Source organism: Bubalus kerabau, chromosome 2, assembly GCF_029407905.1.
Source record: "Bubalus kerabau isolate K-KA32 ecotype Philippines breed swamp buffalo chromosome 2, PCC_UOA_SB_1v2, whole genome shotgun sequence".
Taxonomy (NCBI): domain Eukaryota; kingdom Metazoa; phylum Chordata; class Mammalia; order Artiodactyla; family Bovidae; genus Bubalus; species Bubalus kerabau.
Genome location: NC_073625.1, coordinates 187,298,740 through 187,324,951, shown reverse-complemented (window position 1 = coordinate 187,324,951; position 26,212 = coordinate 187,298,740). Strand labels below are relative to the sequence as shown.

The window sequence follows — 26,212 nt, the reverse complement described above, 5'->3', positions numbered from 1 at the left end:
CTCCTTTTCCTATTTGGGATCAGTCTGTTGTTCCACGTCCAGTTCTAACTGTTGCTTCCTGACCTGCATATAGATTTCTCAAGAGGCAGGTCAGGTAGTCTGGTATTCTCATCTCTAAGAATTTTCCACAGTTTATTGTGATCCACACAGTCAAAGGCTTTGGCATAGTCAATAAAGCAGAAATAGATGCTTTTCTGGAACCCTCTTGCTTTTTTGATGATCCAGTGGATGTTGGCAATTTGATCTCTGGTTATCATGTTAGTGAACCTTAAATGTTTCCTTAAATATTCCCCAGAGAGGGACTTTCCTGGTGGTCCAGCGGTTGAGACTCTGTGCTTCCACTGCAGGGACCAAGGGTTTGATACCTGGGTGGGGAATGAAAACCCCACATGCTGTGGCCAAAAAAAAAAAAAATAAAATAAAAATACTTTACAAGTTTCCCACAGGAATGAACTGGATAATGGTTGACAAATGTAACATTTTCAATACTTTTTAAAATTGCATTCAAAGAACTTCAGTGGATAAAGAGAAAAATAAAACTGATTCTGTTGTGTCTTACTGTTTTGCACCTTGTAAACTGAGGCAGATACATACAAGGACTGTTTTTGCTGGGTTTTTGCAGCCTGATTAACAGTGAACAACAGGAAAGTGCTGTTTTACCCATCTCCCCTCTCTGCCTATTCTGAGGCTTCCCCAGTGAATGCCTGTCCTGAGACAGGATGTTCTTTGTGAGCTGGGCTGGGCCCCATTTTGGCCTCCCTTTCCTCCATGGTGAGTTCAGATCAATCACTTTTATAAGCCAATTCTCATAAAAGTCTGTGAATAAGAAAAGGGAGAACCTGTAGTGTTAGATTAATATTCCTCTTGTGGTACTAAGAAGGTCATTCTGAATAACTGCTTGCAGGCAAATACAAAGCCTTGCACGTTCTCTGCAGGCTCTGCTTTCTCCTCTAAGATGGGTCATTGCAGTGTCTTCTGGGAAGTCCAAAGATAGAAAAGAAAAATTGAGTAGAAGAGCATTTTATATTCATCCACAGTTCTTCAAGTAGTTGATTAGAGAAACCCCCAGCTAAGGGCTGGCTGGGTGTGGGGTTTAGTGTGGAAAGATACTGTATTCAACCAAGTGTCCTCCACAGGGAGTTCCCAGAAGGTCAGATCTTCAGCCAGATGATGCTCTGAGGTCCTATTAGTTGGGAGTATGGTGGCTCCCTGCCTGGAGCAAAGAATTTTACAATTAGCAATCTTCACTCTAAAAGGCAAGGATAAGAACTAATTTTGCATTTTATCTTTCACTGATTGAAAGAAGACTTACTAAGTCTTAAAGTTGACTTCCTTGGCATTTGATTGAGCAAGACTACAGTTTGAGTGTAGTTTGAGTGCTGGAGAAGGTTTAAATTGATACTGGTCTGATTAAGACACACAAATGAAAATTTCAGAGTACAAATCGATGGGGAATCACTAACTGATTCACTGGTTCATTGTTTATTGAACCAAATATACTGCTCATGACCCTTGTATGCTATGCTATACTAAGTCGCTTCAGTTGTGTCCGACTCTGCAACCCCATGGGCTGCAGCCCACCAGGCTCCTCTGTCCATGGGATTTTCCAGGCAAGAATACTGGAGTGTGTTGCCATGTTACTCAAGTTTAACTCTCAGTCAGGGCTTCCTGGAGTGGAGAGGGACCTGAGAAACCTGAACAAATTAGAGGATGAGGGATCTGAAAAGATGAGGAGGTACCAGTATCTACACAGTAATAAAAAGATCAGATGATTTTTGACTTGTTAGTTATGTTTTATTATATGCTTCCAAATAGCATCCATAAACATTAATTTAGATTTCCATGGGGCAAAAGTACACAGACATTCAAATAATACTTAAAATTTATGCAAAATAACAAAGAGCCTTAAGACACTGTAGATGGTTGAAGGAATGAGTTTCTTACTTTTCTGCTGACTAATGAATGGGGAGAGAGCAAGAAATGTATGTTACATTTAAGGAAATGCCTGTCTTGTTCAGTAATGCAAAATCTGTATCAGTTTGTTGTTTGTTTGTTTTGCATTGAGTCTACTATGAAGAATGAAGGCTTAGATGTTTCAAGAAAAGCTCTCCAGCTCTAGGTTCATCAAGCACTGTCCAGTGTAACTTCTGCAATAATGGAAACCTTTCAACTCACCTTTAAATATAAACAGCCACATGTGGCCAGTGGTAGAGATACTGGTTGTGACATATTGGACAGAAATATAGATAATGATTTCTTAAAGCTCATTGATATCTTTTTATGATAATAATTTTAATCAAAAAAGTGCATGTATTCATAATAAAATGAAAGTATCAAAATCCATCTATTTGAGGGAAAATACTATTTCATGAAATTATGCACCCATCCCATGTTTTGGTAGCTCAAATGGTAAAGAATCTGCCTGCAATGTGGGAGACTTGTATTCAATCCCTGGGTCGGGAAGATTCCATGGAAAAGGAAATAGCAACCCACTCTAGTATTCTTTCGTGCAAAATTCCAAGGACAGAGGAGCCTGGCAGGCTGTAGTCCATGGGGTTACAAAGAGTTGGACGTAACTGAGGGACTAACACTTTCATTTTTTTTTCACTTTCCCATGTCCTACTCCACTCCCCCTTCTGAGATGCAACATTGGTTAAGAGCTTCTTCCCTCTCCCCATGAGTTGTCTAGCCATGTATAATTGAGTAAACATATATGCATTTCACTATGTAAGTGGGCACATCCAATACCCACCACTTCCCCTACCCTACTTCTTTCATTTCAAAACATCCAGGAATCTTGAACTCTAAAGCCTCTTCATATTTTTAAATGACTACATAATACTCTGTTATCTCGATGCACCATTACTTATTTGACTGGTCCCCAATAATGGATATTTTGTTTTTTTACTTCCACTTCTATATTGCAAACATACCTTGAATGATCATCCATTCACCTACATCTTTGCATACTATGTTCTTGTGGCTGATATTTTCCAGGAGAGCATTATAAATTGCATGAGAAGATGACTCTCAAAGACAAGACCAGGATACAGATCAGTTAGGACTGAATGTATTCTCCTTGAGTTGCTCTCAGAAACAAACCAGTGAGCAGTTTCCCTCTGAAGGGTGGGATGCTGGCTGTCAGCACCACAAGAGAAGTTGTTCTGTTTTGTTCACTAAAGTATCCCATGTGCCCTTATTCCTAGCCAGTATCAGGAATTTAATAAATATTTGTGAATTGAATGGGTAAATGTCCTAGCTTTAGATCATACTTTGAGGTTTCTCACCTACTTTGGAAAGGATCTGATGAAGATTGAATGGGTAACCTTCTTCGTAGATAGCAAAAGCCATTGATAACTTATTGTTCAGTCACTCAGTCATGTCCGACTCTTTGCCACCCCATGGACTGAAGCACTTCAGGCTTCCCTGTCCTTCACTATCTTCTGAAGATTGCTCAAACTCATGTCCACAGAGTCAGTGATGCCATCCAATCATCTCATTCTCTGTCATCCCCTTCTCCTCCTGCCTTCATTCTTTCCCAGCATCCCAGTCTTTTACAATGAGTCCGCTCTTTGAATCAGGTTGCCAAAGTATTAGAGCTTTGCTTCAGCGTCTGTCCTTCCAATGAATATTCAGGACTCATTTCCTTCAGGATTAACTGGTTTGATCTCCTTGCTATCCAAAGGACTCTCAAGAGTCTTCTCCAGCATCAGTTTGAAAGCATTAACATCAAATATTATTTATTTTTAATTGATTCATATTCAACCCTGGAATCGTTTCCAACACTGTGCTTAAGAGAAGTGGCACTGAAGAAGTTAAAATGTTGTGACTTGTTCTTCAGAACTTTCCTTAAAGTTTGATAGAACTACAAAGAAACTGGTATAGATATAGGTGTCACTGCCCATTTGTGCGCTGAGTTTTTGCAGGTTGCTCCTTTGGGCTCTTCTTGGCTGAGAGGACTAGTCCTTGGCCACCCTAGTACCCGTGATGCTTCTGCAAGCTGAAGCATTGCACTGTGGCACAGAAGGGGAAGCCAAGGTTGCATGGTTGCTCTTGGACAAGGTCTCCAGGTGGATTTGAATTTGGCCTTCTCTTTCTCTCACTCCAACTTCTTCACCCACTGCAGATCTTCACAAACACTCTCTGCCCTTTCTTCTATAGACACCCAATCTCTCTCCTACTCCCCTAAACCAAAACTTGAAGCCCTGGACACAGCCCCCCACCCCTCTTTTTTCTGTCACCTCTTCTGGGTTTGCCTTCTGACCCCTCTCTACCCCATGGCTCAGCCTTCTTCAGGAGAGTCGGGGAAGCGAATAGGATAAGACATGTTACTTTTTAGGGGCCTTTATGATATGAAAAGGTCAAAATGGGGTCTGATTGAATACGTTTTCCGAGCAATGGGCGCAATAGACAAAGTTTAAGTCTCATGTACAGAAGGGTTTCCGGAAAAAGTGGACAAGAAGGAGAAGTAACCACCAGTGTGGAAGAACAGGCCCTTGAGTCCACAGGTGTGGAGGAAACTGGGCTCCCAACTGATCTCAGTGAGGTAGGTCCTTCAGAAACCAGCACAATAGTGTAAAGAAATTATCCTCCAATTAAAAAATAAGCTAATTTTTAAAAAGTCAGTAGAAAAGGAGATGAGAAAATACTATTCCCCAATTAAAAAAATAATAATAATATATTTTTTTAATCAGGAGAAAAGGAGATGAGAAACCACTGCCCTCTAGGCCAGCATATGCCCTCTATGGTATCATGGTATGGTAAGTCCCACACATACAAAAGATTCTGTTTTGAGACTGCGTGCATGAGTTCAATTTTGTTCATAAGTCCAACAGTTAGCCGAGGCACCCAACTAACACAACTGGCTATATAGTACTCTACTGTAATAGGTAGAGTACTTTTCACACAAATAATATGCTATAAAACACAAAATAAAACAACTTTTATCTTATAGTACAGTACCTTGAAAAGTACAGTACTCCAGTACACCAGCTGGCATACAGGGGCTGGCAAGGGGTAAACAGTCAAGAAGAGCAGGGAGAGGATGAGGGAGATGCTAGAGCTGAAGGGTCATTAGCTGCATCTGACGGAGGGCAAGAGATGGAGGAGATGGACGAGGGCAAGCTGTAGTGCCACTCACACCTGAAATTGATGTCACAGGTTCTGGTTCCTTCCTGGAACTAGATGCATGGTTGCATCTTTGAAGCTTCTCAACTTGAAGGTTTGTGTGTAGGACACTTGTATGTACGTGGACTTTCTAGCGGGTTCAGTGGTAAAGAATCTGCCTGTCAATGCAGGAGATTCAGTTTCCATCACTGGGTTGGGAAGAACCCCTGCAGGAAGGGTTCCTACACCAGTACTTTTGGCTGGAAAATTCCTCTGGTAAAGCAGCCTGCTGGGCTCCAGTCCATGGGGTCACAAAGAGTTGGACATAATGGAGTGACTGAGCATAGCAGCATGAGTGTAGGAGGCTTACTGTACTCAGACTTTGTCAGGTTTCCCAATGTCCTTTATTTTATGGTATTGTTGTCTTTTAGTTTCATCTTAGATAGTTTTATTAAAAAAAAAAGGATCAAAAGAATACAGAAAAGGATAATAAACAAGTAAAAAGCAAATATTCTACTACATAGATAACTACCATTTTCATTTTGACATTTATATTTTACTTACATGAGCTCATGTAATACATGCTGTCTTTTCTAAATCAACCTTTTCTTAATTTCTTTGAGTTATTTTTTCTTTGTTCTCCCACTCTTCCCACTTCAACTCTATCAGTAACAAACATTTGTATTGGGATTGGGGGCATCATTTTTCTAGCATTGCAAGATTGCTTACACATACACACAGAGGGTTTTCTGTTGTTTCTGTTATTGAAACATTCTGCATCTTGCTTTTCTCGTTTGAATGTGGTGGAAATATCCTTACATCACTGATTTTGTTATTTTCATTTTTTAAAATTATTTTTACATCATCACTGATTTTTTACTGTTGTGGTTCAGCTGCTCAGTTGTGTCCCAGCCTTTGTGACCCCATGGACTTCAGCATGCCAGGCTTCCCTGTCCATCTCCCGGAGCTTGCTCAAACCCATGTCCATTGAGTCAGTGGTGCCATCCAACCATCTTGTCCTCTGTCGTCCCCTTCTTATCCTACCTTTAATCTTTCCCAGCATCAGGGTCATTTCTAATGAGTTAGCTCTTCTCTTTAAGTGGCCAAAGTATAGGAGCTTTTCTCAGAATCAGTCCTTCTAATGAATATTCAGGACTGATTTCCTTTAGGATTGACTGGTTTGATCTCCTTCCAGTCCAAGGGATTCTCAAGAGTCTTATTCAATACCACAGCTCAAAAGCATCAATTCTTTAGAGTTCAGCCTTCTTTATGGTCCAACTCTCACATCCATACATGACCACTGGAAAAACCATAGCTTTGACTAGATGGACCTTTATTGGCAAAGTAATTTCTACGCTTTTTAATATGCTGTCTAGGTTGGTCATAGCTTTTCTTCCAAGAAGCAAGGGTCTTTTAATTTCATGGCTGCAGTCACCATCTGCAGTGATTTTGTTGCAATATTTTTGTGTTCTAAACTTCATTCAATATCCCTCACTGATGGGCACTCAGATGATTTTCTTTTTCTTCTTCTTCTTTTTTTTTTTTCCTGTTGTCTCAACAAACAATGCTACAGTGAATAGCATCATACAGATAGTTTTAAGTACTGGTTCTTTTTACCTCAATGGGAGAGATTCCCAAGAGCATAATTGCTAAATGGAAGGAGAAGTATATATTTTTTTCATTTTGTTTTTTTAAAATACATAGTGTCAGAATCTATTAAAAATAAAGAAACCTACAGAAGCATCACATTGCCACCAGCAACGTCTGAAAGTGCCCTTTCTCCCTGCATCCTGCCAACGTTAGAATCTCCATTTCCTTTTATCCTTTTGATCTGATGGTGAGAAGCAGTATCTCGTTGGTATTTAAACATACATTCTGTTGCCTACTAATGGCGGTCAAGCAACCACTCAGGTTAACTGGCTATGTTCTCTTCTTCTGTGAAGTATTAAATTGAAATCCTGAGCCCATTGTCCTATTGGATTGATTGACTTTTTGTTATCCAGTGTAAATGTTCAGACATTAGGCCTTTACCTGTTCTGCCTGTGTCCCCAGACCAACCCTCATTTGTCCTCCACCCTTCTTTGTGATATTTTGCAGTTCAAAGCATGCACTTTTCTAGGTGCTTTACAAGATCGCTCCATCTAACCATCTCTGTGGCATGTGCTGTGTGTCCTCTTACTTCAGTTGTGTCCAACTCTCTGCAACCCTATAGACTGTAGTCCTCCAGGGTCCTCTGTACATGGGATTCTCCAGGCAAGAATACTATGCCCTCCTCCAGGGGATCTTCCCAACCAAGGGATTGAACCCACAAATCATTATGTCTTGTGCATTGGTAGGCTGGTTCTTCACCACTAGCGCCCCCTAGGAAGCCTGACCCTGTGGCATTGGCAGGATTCATAGAGCATTCTTTGAGGCCAGAAGCTAAGCCACCCCCAGGGCCATGCAGCTTGTGCCAGGGCCTGAGTGCACAGTCCCCATCTGGATCACATCCACCTGGGCACTCAAGGTGTCCCCCCCAGCCTTTCCCACTGGTGTTTGGTCCCTTGTCCTCCCTGTCCACTATTCCCTCAGTAATGACAGGACCCTCTTGGCCATTCCGTCTCTCTCCAGTGGTGTCTGGTGTGCAGCCCATGAGGCCACAGGGCTGAGCTGTGGCTGGGGACTCAGGGCTCACTCCACGACCCAAGCTACTTTCCCAATGGCTGCTCTCAAGGCTGCATAGGGTCACATTCCATGACATCAAAGATCTATGCTAGACCCAGAAGGGCTCCTTCCCCTCATTCACAGTTGAAGCACCTTCTAGAATGAGGTGTAAATCACAGCTGCCTGTACTTTTCACCTAGCCAGGAATTCTGTGTGAACACTAGTCTTTCAAGAGGGGGCCGTTTGTCTCCCCTGGTTTTAGGCCCCCAGGGCAGACCTGCAAGGGATGCTCCTGGATCCCACAGGATCCACGGTTCTGCTCATGCATCTCCCCTCTCCTGCTAGTCCCTCCCTGGCCGCCCCCCCCACCTCTCCTCTCGGCTCGAATCCCAATAGGCTGCCGTGATCAGCACTCTCCACATAGGCCTATGTTTCCCTTTGAAGTGTTCTCTGCTTCTAAAATGTATTTGATGTGAACCCCGCCTTGCCCTTCTCTTACAATCCAAATCCCCAGACTCAGTAACTGTCTTCATTTGAAAATAATGGTTAGTGTGCCATTAGCAAGCCGCCTACCCATTGGGGAGTAAGGGAATATTTATTTTGATGAATTGTTTATGCACAATGAGACTATTTGAGAGGTAGGAAGTTCGTTTTTCCCACACCAGCTGGGTGTCCTTTGGCTGTTCTGGTGTTCTAGTCTCCTGGAAAGTGAAACGGAGGAGCTGGAGCTGAGGGTCCATGAAGTTTTGCCTTCTCTGAAGTTTCTCTTGATCATCTCGTCTTTCTTTTTCATCACTCAGCAGCTGGTCATTGAGCACTTACTATGTGCTAATAAGCATTGTTCTGGGTGTGGTGAGCATCGCAGTCACAGCTTCCACAGAGCTAGGGGGCCTGTGAGTAAACACATGTATTTGTGTGGAGAAATAAAGCTCAGGGGACAAAGAGTGACAGGGGAGAAATGGTATGTGTGTGGAGAGTTGTCAGGAAAAGCCTCTCTGAGGAGAAGACTTTGAAGTTGGGAGTGATGGTAGTAGGAGGGAGCCATGGGGGCATCCAAGGGAAATGTGTTTTATGGGCAGGATGGCAATGCACTAGTTGTGTTTGAGGAAATCAAGGATTCCAGTGCTGTGTGTGCAACTAAGAAGCAGGAACCCAATGGACAGAGTGGTGGTGAGGGTGATAGTGGTGGTGATGAGCCTTCAGACCAAGGACCATGGTGGGAGGGCAGGGAGGACTTCTATGCTGTGAAAGGTCAGGTGGCAGTGGAAAATTTTGAGTGGGGCTTCCTATAATCTGCGTGTGTGTGTGTGTGTGTGTGTGTATTTGTATGTGTATTAAAGGATCATGCTGGCTGCATATTGAGAACAGACTATGGATATGAGAGTAGAAATGGAAGGAACATGAAAAGCCTTGGAGAGATGATGGTTAGTGGTTTCTCTGTAAACACAGGCATCCCGATGGACCCCTAAGAGTGTCTTGGAGTTCTCAGTACTAGTCACTACCTCCTTCCTACCTCTCACCACTTCCTTCCTATTTTTCATCACTTCCTTCCTACTTCTCCCCACTTCCTGCCTGTCTCTCACCATTTTCTGCATTTCTTTCACCACCTCCTGCCTCTCACCATTTCTTGCCTGTCTTTAACCACTTCCTGTCTGTCTCTCACTATTTCCTGCTTGTCTCTCACAACTTCCTGCCTGTCTCTCACCACTTCCCCCCTCCTCTCTTTCTTTCTTACTACTTCCTGTCTCTCACCACTTCCTGCTTATCTCTCACCACGCCCCGCCTCTGACTACTTCCTGCCTCTCTCACCATTTCCTGCCTGACTTTAACCACTTTCTGCCTGTGTCTCACTATTTTCTGCTTATCTCTCACCATTTCCCCCGCTTTCTCTCTCACCACCTTCTGCCTGTCTCTCACCACTCCCCCCCATTTCCTGTCTCTTACCTGTCTCTTCCTGTCTCTTACCACTTCCTGTCTCTCATCACTTCCTGCTTATCTCTCACCACCTCCTGCCTCTGACCACTTCCTGCCTCTCTCACCCTTTCCTGCCTGTCTTTAACCACTTCCTACCACTATTTCTCATTGTTTTCTGCTTACCTCTTCCTGATTATCTCTCAGTACCTCCTGCCTGACTTTCACCAACCCCCTCCCTATCTCGCCCCATGATGTTTAGAGGAGACCCATCTATATAGGCCTGGGAGAGCTGTGCTTGGACTCAGGCCAAGCTCTCTGACAGGTTAGGCTATAGCGCAAGCTTCTGGGCCTCGCTGAGCTGAGGCTTCCCTGTTTGAAGAATGGAAAAGACAGTAACAGCCCTTGTCTCACAGACGAGAATTTTAACTGAATACAGAACTGGACGCACCAGTGCTGAGGAGATAAAGAACCACCACGCTGATAGTGACGTCATCTATCATCACCATTAGTAGGATTTCTGACTGATCATCTCACCTTTTAAATATCTCCTTATATTATACCATACATATGTCTTCATCCCAAGGCCATGGCTTTCACCAGGTCTTACTCATATCCCCTCTGGACTCAGGCTAATTCTCTAAGGGTCTTCCTGTGTCCTTCTTGAGACCCTCAGGCCATTTTCCAATGTGCCTCTAAAGGAATGTTTGCAAAACAAATCTAATTTGTCTCACTTCCTGCTTACTACCATCAAAGCTTCCTTTTGCTTTCAGTATGAAGTTCAAAACTTTGTCTTACCAATTCTTCCATTCCTGTCCCATTTCCTGTTACACCTAATCCACCCCCCACCCCAACTCTCTCTTTCTCTCTCTCTCTCTCTCTCACACACACACACACCAGCTGGCTGAGTTAGTTGTGCTGATTATAAAGTCCCCATTACAGAGTTTTTCTGATCAATTGGTTTTAACTATTATCTGAATCCTCCACTAAATTGTGGTATCAGTAGGAACTGTGTTATAGTCTCTATTTTATGCAGTCCAGTGTATAAAGGGCACTAATCTTAAGTGTACAACTTGATGAATGTTTATATATGTATGTATTCTTGTAACTTCCAACCAGACATTGCCAGACACAGAACATTTCAAGCAGCCCAGAGGTTCCCTACTGCCCTTCCCCATCCAGACTTATTCATTGTTAAGCTCCCAGGAATTGTTAGAATGACTTTGAGGTGGCAGGCATCTCCAGACATTTGTTGAGGATCTGCATCAGTTCACTGGAAGAGGAAATGGACTGGCCATTGCTAACAGTCTTGATCATCTCTGCCCTTTGCAGTTCTGAGGCCAGAGGTATAATAGTGCCTGATTTCAACTTAATCAAAGCACTAGCAGCCAAAATGAAGCTTTATCAAGTAATAAGTTTACTCAAAATGCTTCTGCAAGTCCACTTGTACACAGTAATGATTATGTGTAGTTGTTTTCTGTGTAATATTTATCTCAGTGAATTCTCATATCTTATTTAATCATCTCAACAATGAAGATAAGAAGAGCAGACATAATTATCTCAGTTTCCAAGGGGAGAAACTGAGACTTCAGGGTGAAGTTTGAACTTCTGCTTTGGTCACATGCTCTACAAATGGACCTCAGGTCCACACGGTGAAAGTGAGAGGTGGGGCGTGAGAGAGGTCCCCATCCAACTCCTGTTCCTTCCTCTAGGAAACACTTCTCATGCTTTTTGTCTTTTGATTTTGGGTCCTGTTACAGCTTGAAACGTGCCTTTTCCAAGGATATTGAAAGCCTAAGCCCCAGTATCTCAATGTGACCTTATTTGGAAATAGGCTCATTTCAAGATGGTAAGAAGGGACAGGGAGGCCTGGCATGCTGCAGTCCATGGGGTCACATAATCAGTTAAGATAAGGCCACACCAGATTTCAGTGAGTCTTTTTGAATATTACTGCTGTCCTTCTAAGAAGAAGGGAAGAGACACAGAGATGTGCAGAGGGAGAAGTTTAAGCAAAGGCAGAGACGAGAGGGATGCATCTACAAGCCAGGGAATGCTAAGGACTTCTGGCCACCATCAGAATCTAGGAGAGGCCTGGAAGGATTCACCCTTGCAGGTTTCAGAAGTGTAGGCCTGCCCACCCCTTGATTTTGGACTTCTGTTCTCCAGAACTAACAGTACACGTCTGTTCTGTCGAGTCATCTAGTATGTGGGGCTCATTTCAGCAGCTCGAGGACACTATCACAGTTTCCATTTGGGGAACTGTGTATCTCTTGGTCCGAATGACCTCCATGCATCAGAAAGGGGGGAAGCACCCCTCTTTGACCGCTCTCCTTACACATCCCCATCTCCTTTAGAACCCAGCTCAAATGCTACCATTTCAGAAATGCTCTTCTTGATCCAACAGAAAACAGAGGAGCCTCAGACCATGTAATTAGAATGATGATGCTCCCCAAATGAATATTATTTCTTATTTAATATCATTCAAGTGGACACAAAAGCAGCTTCTTTGACTTTCTCTCTCTTCTGTTGAGAAGGCTGACCGAGAGCAGTAGGAGGACAGAGTGTGTATGTGTAGGGGCTTGTATGCTAAGTCATTTTAGTTCTGACTCTTTGTGACTCCATGGACTGTTGTCTGCCAGACTCCTCTGTCCATGGGATTCTCCAGGCAAGAATACTGGAGTAGGTTAATAGTTTGGCGCATGGGCTTAGTTGCTCTGCAGCATGTGGGATCTTCCCTGATCAGGGATGGAAACCAGTGTCTCCTGCATTGGCAGGCAGATTCTTTACCACTGAGTCATCAGGGAAACCCTGAAGTATGTTATGAAAACACTTGTGCAAAGAGAGCTTGGTGCTCTGTCAGGCTCATTCTGCACTGTTAACTGACTCAGTCTGATGCAGATGCATTAGCTGGACAACCGCGGAGGGTTGACTTCATGGAGTTTAGACCAATGTGTTATAAACCCTTTTGAGTTGGAGTGTTCTGTGTGGTGTCACTTATCAATAAAAGGACACCAAGTTGTATTCAAAAGCAGAGGATAGTAATATTCTTTGGTCAAAGAATGGAGAGATGGAAGCAAGCTCTAGAACACACACTTTCCCAGACAGGCTGTGGATGGGGCGTCTTTGTGGAGTTCCGGTCTGTGGAGGGAGGGGCGGAGTCATCTCTTGTCCTGCACATGCCTGTTGCTCACGGCCAGATGCGGGTGCAGCATCTCTGCACACGGCCCGTTTCTGCCATCTTGAATCGAGGTGCCATGTGCAGTGCTTCTCCACAGGGCGCTGGCCAACTCAGTGGCTGGCGGCAGTTCCCTGTTGGGAACTCTAATCTGATGTGTTATTCACAAGGCCTCTGCACTGGGCGCTCTGTCGGCCAGTTAAAACTAGACTGAACACAGAAGAAGAGGTTTGAACTTATCTCCTACATGCCATCTTATTTTCCTCGGGGGACCCCAATGGGGTTTGCTGGTGACAGATACTCTTGCCCTGGGATCCCCCTTCCCAGAGAGGCCTGTTCTTGGGGTTAAATGCTCTGTGGTTACCATCTTAAAAATCTTTATCAATTTTAGAAAGTAATTTTATTCCTGAGCTTATGGCTCTCCCACTGTTCTGTGTCCTGTCACCTCCTGGAAAGGTTCTAGGCTGCCCATCAACCCCCCACCCCCTACCCCCTGATGCTCTTGGCCTTGGTCAACCTCCACCTCCCCATTGGCAATCATTCCTACTTTCTGATTAGGAGACACTGGGTCATGCTGGAAGAGCAGGCTTGGGTCGATGCCTGTAGTCTATGGATTGGGCCTGGGTACCACACAGGGGGTGCTGAGGTTGGGCATTTGAATCAGCATAGTGTTTTAGGGTGCTCCTCCCCTAGACCACCCTTGCTATGGCATATTCTACATCGAACTTGACCAGGGCCACCCTCGCCTCCCCCCCCCCCCATGTAGATCTGTCATCAGATCTGCACAACTATAGGAGATTTGAGTGCTGTCCAGCATGGAGATTGCAGTCCCTTGGGGATCTCCTGTCCACCCCACACTGGGGCAACAACCTGCAGGAAAGGGAGGTGGACTTCCCCCTCTCTGCTCTGATGGGGGCACAGCCATGGGTCCAGTGAAGGGTGGCGGATATGGGCCACTGGAACTTTTCTGAGTCAAATGCACTCAGCCGGGATTATTCCTGTGCCCAATGGGGTGTGGCATTAAATAAGCAAATAAAAAGCTTTATATTTATCTCTTTAAATAGCACCTTTTTCCTTTTGGTAAAAGAAGCCCTCTCCCCCCACTAACCACCATTTTCATTTGGCACTAAACCTTGCAAAATTATGTAGCCCGTCTTGCTCCCAAACTCAGTAATAACCATGGTTATCATTTATCACAGTGACCACGTGCTAGGAATATGTCATCAGATCTGCACAACTATAGGAGCCAGGAACCTTGATAATTTCCATTCTGTATGAGGATGAGGCCCAAGTAACGTGCACAAGCCCCACCCAAGTCAGGTAAGTGGCCAAGCTGGGCTCTGACCCCCAGTGTGTCTAACCCCAGTGCTGGAGTGCCTGACTGCTAAGGCTGAATGAATGGAGCCTCACAGATGGCTGGGATGCAGTTAAGAATCTGTGAATTGAATGAATGGATAGAGGAGGTGGATGCAGGAATAGAAATCACCCCAGTACCTGCCTTCTTGGACTGTGTTTAGGAGAGCCCAGGGTCTGAGCACCCTGGGCCTTTGAAGCCGGAGGACACTGGGGAGTGTGGCAGGGCGCAGGGCTGGGCTGGCGGTCCTGAGTGGGCGGCAGCACGTGACCACCTGCAGCTGCAGAGCGATGGCGAGCGAGCAGCATCACTGGCTCTGCTGGCCCTTCCTCATACACAGGGCCTGGCCATCTTGTGCCCAACTCTGGTAAAACACCATTTTGTTTCTGCCTCACCATTTGCTTCTCCTGTTATTTTGTGAGCTGTTCTAGGTGTGCTGAATTCCTGTTTGTGTTTGGAGGAGAGCATGGAGCTTAGGCAAAAGGTACACAGTGTCCAGGAAACCCAATTCATTTCCCACGGGACTGCCCTCCCCACCTCAAAAGCTCCTCCTCAGTCTTTCTTGCCTAGCCCCTGAAATTCTACCTTGGATCCTAAGTTGGGTGCATTCAAACCCTGTTGGTTGTTATTTTCCCAAGTGATGGAATATGGAAGTATGCCCTTTCTCAAGGTTTTATTGAAATATTATTATGACTTCAACCACCTACTGAACATTCAGGAAATGTTGCCATATTGGCTTTTCACACTAAAGTAGAAGGGATTATATGTTTGGAATTACTCAGATTATCAGCAATTTTAATCAGGGTTTTTTTTTTTTTTTTCTTTTTGGCACCATTCGGAGAGCAAAATTAGAATTGCCTGTGTTTGTAGTCTACTATGTATTTGAGATAATTAAAAATTAGCCCGTGAAACCATAGAGATCTTTATAGTAGCAGCAGGATTGGAAAGCTGCATTCCCCTTTAGGCAAATGAACTGGACTTTTATGACAGTAAATACGAAAGCGAAATCCAGCTGCACATTTTATTAAAACTGCCACCGTTTCCTGGTCACCTCTGCTTATCTGGCAACCTTCGGGAAGAGTCACCTCTGGTCATATCTTATTAGCAACCGGCAAGAAAATAACTAAAAATAATCGGCTGTTGAAATGAGTATTTAAGCCTCGAAGACATGCATCCTGATGACTGTGCGTGACTGTGCGGTGGCTGCGCTCTCGCCGGTCCTGCCTCCAGTTCGGTTCCACTTCTCCGCTGCTGCTTTAAGACTGCAGAGCGCCCCAGCGGCCAGAGGCAGGGGAGGGGGGTCCCCGCTCGCCTCCGCTCCGCTCGCTCCTCGCCCGCCCGCCCGCCTCCCAGCCAGGGAAGGTTAGCGAGGGATCAATGTGATTCGGGCCGCAGGAGAGGAAAAGATGAGCCTGCCCGCCCGCCTGCTGCCTGGATGCGGAGGCTGAGGGCCGGCGCACGGGAGGCCGCTTGCTGCGCAGTCTGGGCGCCGGGCGCCCGGGATGAGCTCACGCCCGCGTGTGCGGCTCGGTCCACCTGCCGACCTGCCGGCGGCCCCCTGAGCTGACGGCGCACCTGGGCTGCAGCCCCGCCGGCCCGCTCTGGCCGCAGCGTTGGGCGCGGCGCCCGGGAGCAGGTGTGCAGGAGCGCGGCGCGCGGCGAGCGCAGCCCTCGCCCCGGAGCCCGGCCGCGCCGCGTGCCCGGGCGGCTCGGCAGCAGCGGCGGCGGCGGGCGGGCGGCGGCCCCCGGGCGGGTGGCGAGCGAGCGGAGCCGGGCGGAGCGCGGGGGGCGAGGCCGGCGCGGCGCTCGCGGGAGGCCGGGGAGCAGCAGGGGCATGTGGATACTGGCCCTCTCCTTGTTCCAGAGCTTCGCGAATGGTGAGCCTTTCGGTTTGTGATGAATTTCATTTCTTGGATGGACCGGGATGTGGGGGGAGTGGATGCATGGACGAAGTCTCTCCCTTTTCCTCCCCCAACAGGGTTGACATTTTCAGGCTTTTATTTTTAAGAAATATTATTTATATTTCTTTGGGGGAGGAGAGGACGCGATGAAGAGAGACCGGGGGAAAAATTGCTCTGTAATCATTTAAAGGCGCTTACCTAGCAAAGTGACAGCTCGAGCTAACTCCTATACTAGCTAGCTGCCTCATTCAGAATAAACCAGGTTTGGTAAGAAGAGAGACGGCAGGATGGCCACTTGGACACCTCACAGCCTCCAAGGGACATGGCATTCCAAGTGCAGGCAGGTGGAAGGGTCATTTCAGAGCGTCTGCCTTCAGAGTCTAAGCTTTTTAAGCTTTTAAAACATGTGCTTTAATTCTGCTGCAATTCATCTCCAGCAGCAAGAGAAGCCTTTAAGAAAGATCTGTCCTTCTACCCGCCCCCGCACCCCCCCCCAACCTTCTTGGTACTACAGAGTCCCCACCATCATTTATGTAAAAATATGCACTGATAAGCATTACATCATCTGAAATGTTGACAAATTCTGCAAAACACCTGTATAGTTGTATAAATGAAATCCGTGACTATTGCAAATAGCATTCCTTTCCTTATACCGATCTGATATTTTATCTTGAAATGCTTTCTTCCTGGGTATTTGAAAAGCTATTGCTCTTGACTGAGTCAGATCCAATTAGCAAGTGTGACTGCACCTTCAGTCGCCTGTCACCCTGTAAATATGAACTCGCATGTATGAATGGCTTCCTCTCATTTGGGAAGGAGAGGAAATTGTAATCATTTGGCATTGCCTGGGAGTAGCTACAGCTGAAATTCCCATTTCAAATTTCAGAACACAAATCTGCATAAAATGTATGACTTGCTGACAGTTAAAATTAAACCATTAAGCAGACTCCCCTACCCAGAAGGGAGGAAGTGGGAGGGAGGGGGTAGAAGGAAAGAAAATCTCACCCTTGTGAGAAAATACCAGAAGCCAAGAGGAGGCTGGAAGATTCTCCTGAAAGATGCACAGGGCAGCTGCATTGAGGTGCATTTTCTTTGCCTACCAGGATAGTACTTTAAAAATCAACACACTGACAGGCCAGGGGAAATGCATAAACTTTGTAAAATTAAGGGGAAAAACGATGACTAAGAAAAGGGAAGACTGTGAGAAGGGAAGCCTGAAATTAACGTTAAGATGACACTTCACTCTCTAATATCACCTAAAGCAACGTGTTCAAAACTTTCATGTTGAGATTTCCTAGCAGGAAAGAATTGCAACAAGTTCTGACATGACACCCATCTTTCCCAGAGGGCACTATGCCTCCTCTGCAGCCTCAAGGGAATTTACCTAGGGGGATAGATCTGCTGGAGCTAATGTGTGGTGATGCATGAGGAAAGGCGGCCCTTTCTGCTGCTCCGCCAACATGAACTCAGGGAACACAGAGAAATGCTCACATACATGTTCCAGAGCCAAGAGCCCTGATGGCCTGTCTCACCTGTCAGGGCATACACCCCTGGGGTTCCCCAGAAAGGCCTGGGCTCTGAGATGAAACATCATTTCTACCCTATTGGGAAGTATGTATTCCAGGATGAGCAAAGAGGTTGTGCTTCTGATTGTCAGTCACTTGGTATCTATTCTACAGTTTCATACTCATACATGACAGAAATAGGTCTGGTGCTGTCTCTGAGACAGAGATGCTGAGATGTGTGACTTTTTTTTTTTGGAATTAGTTTTACTAAAATAATGAGCAAATTGTATGAAACCTCAAATAATCTACTTGGTGGACAATATGTACAAAGGCTATGTAAGTGCATTTATATCGAGTCTTATGAGCCTTATCTTCTTACACCTTTTTCAGGACCCTTAAAATTGATTAATAATCACCATTATTGATACTATAATGAATACATGTAGATTTCACAATATGAGACATAGACTGCACGTGCAAATGAAAATTTTACTTTGCTGTATTACATGTTGTGATCTAGAAGGATATGGAATCTTCTATATAAAAATGGCCCTCTCTTTAAAAATGAGGCATTAAAAAAAAAAAGGCCTGACTGTAGAGCTTTGGACTCTTTCATTTGTGGGGGGAACTAACTTTAAGGAGTTTCAAGGAATGATGTTCAATGCATACTGTGGAAAGGATCATAAAATTATATAGTCATGTCAAAATGAAATAAGAGTCCAGTTTGGAATGATGTTTGTTCATAGGACCATATTTCAAAATGTGAAGTTAAATGGTTCTTACCTAACTGAATGAGAATTGAAAAACATTGAGTTTTTTTTTTTTTTTTTTAATGACTGTCTTTTTTTGGCCTACCTTAATTTAAAAAAAAATTCTAAATGTATGTGATAAAAGATCTATGAATTCTAATAACCAGAACCGATTACTACTAGGCCTCAGACATCAAAATGTCTGACATGATTAAAAAAAAAAAAAAAGCCTAGTTGTGAAAGATTATGCAGTTTGATATTTTGGGGTACTCATAAAATAAGCCCACAGTGTGTCTGCATATTAACTATAGACAACAACATTTTTCCTACAGATGGAATGTACATTTTTTTTTTTCTTAATGAAAGCATCATTGCTGAACAGGCTGCAGGCAATATTGGGGGTAAAACAGAGAACAGTCCCTTCATGGGTTAAACCCTTGAATGAATTACCTCACCTGATCAGGTGCAGTCATCATGCTTTAAAGCAGACAACTTGTCCCAAAATGCTCTGGAAATACTCTGAGGAAGCTTCAGCTACAGAGCCAGGGAAGGGGGAGTCCCTATATGTAGATACATCTCACAACCTTTCCTTGGAATGGGATCACACTGCATTGTGTCTTATCACAGTTTCTCTTGGCTTTAACCCTGGGGAGAACATTCTAGTTTACCGTTCTTGTTAGACACATAGGTGGGCCTTCAGACAAGCAGAATAATGACTAATAAGCAGATTTAATCTGTATAATACATTTTTGCGAGTACCCTTGTGTCTCGGTTGTTAGGTACACATATGTCCCTGACAGCATCTTTTTTCCTGAGCCATGCGGTACGGGGCTTTGCCATTTTCAGGGAGCTTGTGGAGCTTAGAGACAGTGGGTGCTGGGGAGAGAAGGGTGTTTGTCAAAGGGCAAGTGGGTTATGCAGAGCCTTTCAGCAGCCCCTCCACAGGGAATTATGGACCAAAAACTTGTATTTTATTTAAATTTAGGAGCAGGCATTTATGAGTGCAAATTCACCTTCAGGGTTTTAAGTTGGTTTTTATTTATGTAAATATGTGGAAATAAGAAAAAAACACGTTACTAGGTGAATAATTCCAGGGCTTCCTCCTCATCTCTCTCTCCCATTTTTATTAAGCAGATATAAATTCTACCCAAGAATTATACGGTTCAGAAAAATTTACTAGGTCTCTTAAGCTTGTGTGCCCCTACAAGATGCCCTATGTAGGAAAACAAAATCCCATGCAGACCTTTATTAAATGCCAGCCAATCCTTCTCCACTTCTTACTCTCTCCTGGATGTCACTTTGGTGTGACTGCAGTTTGATGCTGCCTCGGAGACTTGGTGACTTACTGGGCAGAATTGGTAGGCTGATCCGGGAAATAATGGTGACCGAGGGGGGAGGGGAAACCAATCTAAATCCCTAATTCCTGGACCTCCAGGTAGCTGTCAGAGTGCTTTATCATTGATGTGTCTGCATGAGATGCAAGGAATATTTCCTAAGGAGACTCAGTGCAATGGGCCTTGAACCTTCATGTAAAGCAGAGAGGGAGAGCGCGCGAGAGAAAAATAAATAGGGAAGGTCATTTTATAGGGAGAAACCTAAGACTACAGCAGGAAACTGGAAATTGATGTTGGAAAAAGAAAACGGTGGATCGTCCCAGTGGATGCATTTATAAAATCTACGGCATCCAGATTTCACAAAATGAGCTGAATTCTACGGCTGAGATTATGAATGCGCCTCATAAATAATTAATAGGCAGTGGAAATAATACAGTTAGCATTAGGTAGGGCAAAGCAAGTCGGCACGCCCCCGTGCCGGGTCTCAGGGGGGGTCTCGGCGGGGCAGCGGGGAGGCCCCTGGCGCTCGCTGGTGGACGCGGCGTCTGGGCATCTTCGCGGCACCGCCCTGCGCTCACGCGGGCTCCGGGGACTGGCTGCACCGGCGGCCGGGGAAATGGGGAGATGGCGAGGTGGTGCTACCTGCATGTCAACTGTGTCCCTGCCACAGGACACTAGTGGGCGGCAAACCTCACAAGACCGGTGCGGCCGCCTTCAGCCGAGCAGACGCAGGCTCCTCGCCGCCTCCGAGGCACAGGGCTGAGCGCCGCGGCCGGAGCCTTTCCTCCCCGCGGCATCTTAAGTTCGCCTGGTCCAGCCTCAGCGGTCCGGAGTTCAGCCCAACAGAAGCAATCGATGCGCGGGCTACGGCCGCGGCCGGCGAGGCAGGGTCCGCAGTCTTTGTTCCCAACGTTCCCCAGGAGGCCCGTAGCAATCTACTGAAACCCAGGAGGTGCAGAGAAGCAGGGAGGCGGTGTCCGGGGCTGGGAGGGGGGCCCGCGGAGGGCGCGCTCGCATCCCCCTCCCCTCCGGCTTCGCGGGGGAGCCTGGTCCGCGAGCGCCTCCTGTCGGCGGAGGTGGCCGCTCGGGCACAGCCGCGTGCCTGATTGGCTGTCCTTCCAATGTCATTCCGGAGGCGTCTCCACCGCCCTGTCCCCCCTTCTCCCCTCTCCACCCCGCCTCCGGGTGCTGGGGACAGGGGTGAGCCCGGCGCGCCGCTCCTCTGCAGTCCGGCCATCCCTGCTGACCAGGGCTCCGAGCCCAGCCCCCTCCGCCCCCCACCTCGCTCCACCAGGCACACTGGGCATCACCTGTTCGCCTGGACCGCGTGTTAACTCTTCACAGTCCAGAGTACCCAGCACAGAAATATTCATCTTAAATTCTCATCTTATCTCTCCTACCCCTCCCGCATACTTATGTTCTGTTCCTTAATGTTTGCAAAATATGGCAACATTCAGATTTGCATCTCCTTGCTGAATTTACGAATTAAGTAAGATAAGACATGAGGATGGAAGGTTCCAGCAGCCCGACTTGTACCCACTGTGCAGTTCTGAGTTCCTTCGGTCGGTGGCTTACGGTCCACCCTCGCGCTGTGAGGGCAGCGCCACCCGGCTGGTGCTGATAACCGGTTTTGGGTTCAGAGGTTAGATAGCATCTGGTCAGGAGGTTCAGAAAGACTGGATTCAGAGACCTGCTCCCCCTCCCCCTCAAAATTAGATTCCTGCATTATGCTTTTTCCTGAAACCTTGGGCATTTCCTTGATAGTGTCTAGGGTAATCTGTAACTCTTGTTTATTTGGTGCTTGGTTGGCTAGTGTCTGCCTCCCTTACTGGAATGCGAGGCTCCTACCATGTCAGCGTGTGTCCTTAGCACAGAGCAAAGTGCTTGCAGGGTGACTACAAACAGATGTCCACTGACCAACAGAAAGAAGGGAGAGAGTGATGGGCAGAGCTTTCTCCCCTCTTCCGATCCCTCTTCCCTCCCGTCTGCCTCTCTCTAATGCCTCCGTCTATCCTTCCTTGCTGTCCTTGTTTGCTTCTTCTCTCTCCGCATCTCTAATTCTACTGTATAAGCCACGGTGAGAAATGCACTAAAGCAACAGTGTGGATTGCTTGGCTTCTGCCATCTTGTCTAATGTACTGACTCCCTGGCTTTAGAAATGTTTATTTTCTAAAACTGCTTCTGGGGCATTTTCTTCTCTTTTCCAAACTGGATTCACATTTGGAATATGGGATAAGACCTCATCACAGTTACATACCAACGATGTAATTACGTTAGGTGCTCTTTGTGACCTGGATTGGGTCAAGTGTCACAGAAAATAAGTCAATAAATGCATCGGACCCCTTGTTCTCAAGTGTACACGGCTAAGTGGCACGATTCAAACATCCTATTCGAGGTTTAAAGCCCTGTCGCATTCTGAAAGCCAGTCAGAAACATCAAACCGACACATAAGTTTCCCTAGGGGTTCCTGGGAATTCATTTCTCCATCAAAGAGCCACCCAGGACATCAAAACGAAGCTCAGCTTCTTAGGCCTTAATCGTCTTTAAAGAAATCACATTACTGTTTTCTTAAGCATTCTATTGATGTATGGGTGTCTGTCTCATCACTGTGTTTTTTTCTTATTTTGGAGCAGAACCAAATGTAAAAGTTGGCTCCTTTGTCAAAATAACATGAAAGGAATATGATTTAACGTTAAAATTGCGATTTGTATTCCAATACAAGAATAAAATTAGGTGTCCTGGAGATTACAGTATTTATCATTGTTTGATTTTTTTGGAGATCTGTCTTTATCCTATATTTATCAATACTTATAATTAAAAAAATCATTCATTTGGATTAATTTTGGGTCTTTAAGCCCCCTGTGTTATATAAATACATATCTTGGCGTAATGGAGAGGGATAAATGGGGCTGACAAGAAAGATGATGAGATAAGAAGAGGGAAGAGGCTACTACATAGAGAGAAAGGATGACAGGGATTAATGAATCTTGCCTGCATTGCTATTTAAGTTATTTTTACGCAGAAGACAGTGAGTAAGATTTAAGAGTGAGCAAGCAGTCCTATTTATAGAAAGCTGTTTTAAAATGCAGCGGCTGGAAAAGCGAAAGAATTGAAAACGTGAGATCACCTCCATAGGAAATGTGGGCTTCCCTTACCTTGCCAGCACCTTAGAGACTTTTTTTTTTTCTTTTGGAGGGGAAAGTAAAGCACACCAGTCCTTGCAGAAATATTGAGAAATTGCTTTGAACTCGTAGAGTTTAAAGCATTTCTTGAAATGCTCTCAGAACTTAAGTCCATGTCAGACTTGGGAGGTGGGGGTGGGGATCCAGTATCTGTATTATTTGGAAACTGAGCTTGGGTAGGTCGGAACAGAGGAATGAAGAGAAGGGAGCATGTTGAACTTGCAAGGCTGCTACAGCTGCTTACTTCGCAGTGAGCATCGCCTTTTTTGAAGATGCTCAGCATCAGAGGATAGGAGAGTGAATCCGCATGCATGTTTAAAGGAGAGCGATTAAGAGAAGTGTTCACGTTTAGGATCTTGTGATTATTGCAGGCTCCTCTATGTTAATCAGATATTACATTTTGGAGATTTAAAAAATTGTGGTATATACTCTTCTAATTGGCCAGTCCAGATGGGTTCGGCCGTGTCACGCAGGCTGACTTGATAACATTAATGTTCCCAGACAAAGACAAATGAACACACTTGCTCTTAGGAATGAAATACTCTTCCTTACTCAGACTGCATTTGTTCTGGGTAGTATTTTGGTTTTACTAGCCCCAAGTATACATTGTTTTCTATTAATGATAGAATCCTTGAATTTGTGTTGAAATGCCGCTGGTTTGTAGATAGGTTGAACATCTGAACAAAAGCCAGGGCTACCCCAGATTATGATACGTGAAAGGCGTTAGTTTTTTTAATTTTGTGAAGAAATGTCTATGCAGTGGGGATGTTTTGTAGCCCATCTTCCCAGACTATAGAACAGGCAGGTTTGATGAGGTGATAGAAAGAGGCTTGAATGAATTAATTGCAGATTTTGGTTCATATGAGCCTTGCCTCCTTTAATATTAAAATGGTGAACCAGGGAACAATTTTAAGCTTGGCTTTACAGAAAACTTAAGGAAGTCTTTTTGTTGTCCACTGTGCATTAATATTAATACTAAACACAGTGAAGTCAGTTTATAATTTTTTTTCCTGGATACCTGAATCGGATGCTTCTGCAAAGCAACACTGGTGGTAAATGACAGTCTCAGTGAAGAAGCCGATGACCTCAGGGTCCCCAGGCGTCTTCTCCATCCTCATAGACTGAGTGATGAACCAGCCTCTGTGCGTGGCTCCTGGTTCATTGGATGCTGACCGAGATGGCCTATGTCACACGCTGTGGAGCTATGTCGCTTGAAATGGCTGAAGGCAGTGGAGACTCTTACCATTGATTCCTTTTCCTAATATTGAAGAAAGCATTGATTTTTCTCATGAGACCTGTTTTATCACTCATCACAGGGACTTTAGGGCGATGGGTAATTTTTTACAATTGTGTTGTAAGAGAAAGGCAAAGCATGAAGATAATGAGAACTACGGCAATTTGCTGTGTTTTTAAATTTTACTTTTTTTTTTTTTTAATGTATACCTGAGCTCTATTGTGGAAGCCTTTGAGTAAACACACTTTCTCCTTAGGGAAACTTGAGATTCATTTCTTCTCTCCACTCTAGCCCCACTGTGGCATGATTTGATCTTGAGTTCCCATAAGACACCCCAAACCCCAAGTCCCAGTCTGCCTAATTACCGTGTTTATTTCTTAATATCAGCTGTAGAGCATTTTTAATAACTGATTTGTAGCTGCCAGGGTAGAAATAATGATGCTTTGTAATATTACGTGGGAGACTTCAGGAATGAACTGAAGACCCCAATGGTAACAACCACAACTGACATTACTAGTGAAATGAGCAACTTGACTCCATAGACAGGGCATGGTAGTGTTTTTTATCACTCTTCCTGGACCTTGTCACAGCTGGTTCCTGCAAAGGGTAGCCATTTATCTAGTTCTTCGGCCAGTGAAAGGAAATGTGTAAAACATATGAAATGCTCTCTAAGGTACAGAATTATTCTTTCATAAATGATTCAAGTTGCTAAAGCCAAAGATGACAGGTGCCTCTCTGGTACCTTGACATGGGGGCAGAAGGTGAGTAGGGTGGTGAATTACCAGTCATGTACCTGCGTATGTTATGACTCACCAAGATCAATAGCTATCAAAACTTTGGTGGCTACTGTTTTACAATAGGCTTGGTGGATATTTTTATGTAGAAACGAGGGTAGAAAATTTTGACCTAGAAGTGATCTTGGTATTTGTTTGGCGTAATTACTTTGATCAGTAGTTGGTTCATCTATGTCCAATGAGATCTCATATCACTGACCACCACCCGCTCTGACTTGGAATCACAAGAGACCCCTTCTTCTCCTCCCACCCACACTGCCACATCACTCTGCCACCCCATCAGTGGCAATGGGAAGGTGAGAATACGCTGTAGACCTCTGGGATATCAGGTACCTGGAGGCCGTGGAAGTTAAGGTTTATGGGAAGACCGAGCATACGGAGGAAGGGACTCCTATATCCAGACAGCAGTTTTGTGAGTGGGGAGGAGAGAGCCATGCTGACCGGAAGCCAGTCTGTGGATGCCTTGAACCATGTTCCAGTTTATGGTGCCTCCAGGCCAGGATCAGGGCTACTGGTTCTCAAAGTGCAAGTGGGCTGGGTCAGGGAGGAAGTTTGGGCATTTCCTAGATGGTTTTTCTCCCATGAGCCTCCAACAGGAGACTGATTTGTTGTTATCATGGCTGTTCAGTCACTCGGTCGTGTCCGACTCTTTGTGACCCCAGGCACTGCAGCACTCCAGGCTTCCCTGTCCTTCGCTGTCTTCCAGAGTTTGCTCGGATTCGTGTCCTTTGAGTCGGTGATGCTATCCAACCATCTCATCCTCTGCCACCCACTTCTCATCCTGCCTTCAGTCTTTCCCAGCATCAGAATCTTTTATAATGAGGCAGCTCTCTGAATCATGTGGCCAATGTATTGGAGCTTCAACTTCAGCATCAGCCCTTCCAATATTCAAGGTTGATTTCCATTAGGATTGACTGATTTGATCTCCTTGCAGTCTGCAGTTTGAAAAGCTCCTGAGATCTAACTCTGATATGTGTTTTTGCCATTTTTTTCCCTCCCCCAGGGGACCTTCAGCTTGACTATGTGTAAGGCTCATGTGATCTTTTGTTTAGTTGGTTGTATAGTTTCCAGCTCTGATCACCAGAGGGTCTGGTTCAACAGTTCTGGGGTGTGCAGGCTGAAGTCTCTGTGTTACTATTATCCAGGTGGTGAAACCCAGCTCCAGAAAAGCATGCTTGGGAAGAGACTGCCCAACCCCTGATGGAGGTAGAGGGTCAGTCAGACAATAGCTAGAATGTTGACCTGATAAAGCTTCATGGCCCCCAGTGCACTGTTGGGGAGCTTTGTTTGTGAAGTGATTTACTGAGAGGGCATGCATATGTGG

The 26,212-nt window shown here is 45.2% G+C and overlaps 1 long non-coding RNA gene across 1 annotated transcript in view; it reads left to right on the top strand.

Annotated features, from left to right (window-relative positions):
• The window catches only part of LOC129644209 (uncharacterized), a 123,904-nt gene that overhangs the window by 93,903 nt on the left and 3,789 nt on the right, over positions 1-26,212 (top strand). The window contains exon 2 of the long non-coding RNA XR_008710776.1: positions 14,035-14,155. This is a non-coding gene — a long non-coding RNA (uncharacterized LOC129644209). The remainder of the gene's footprint in view (positions 1-14,034; positions 14,156-26,212) is intronic.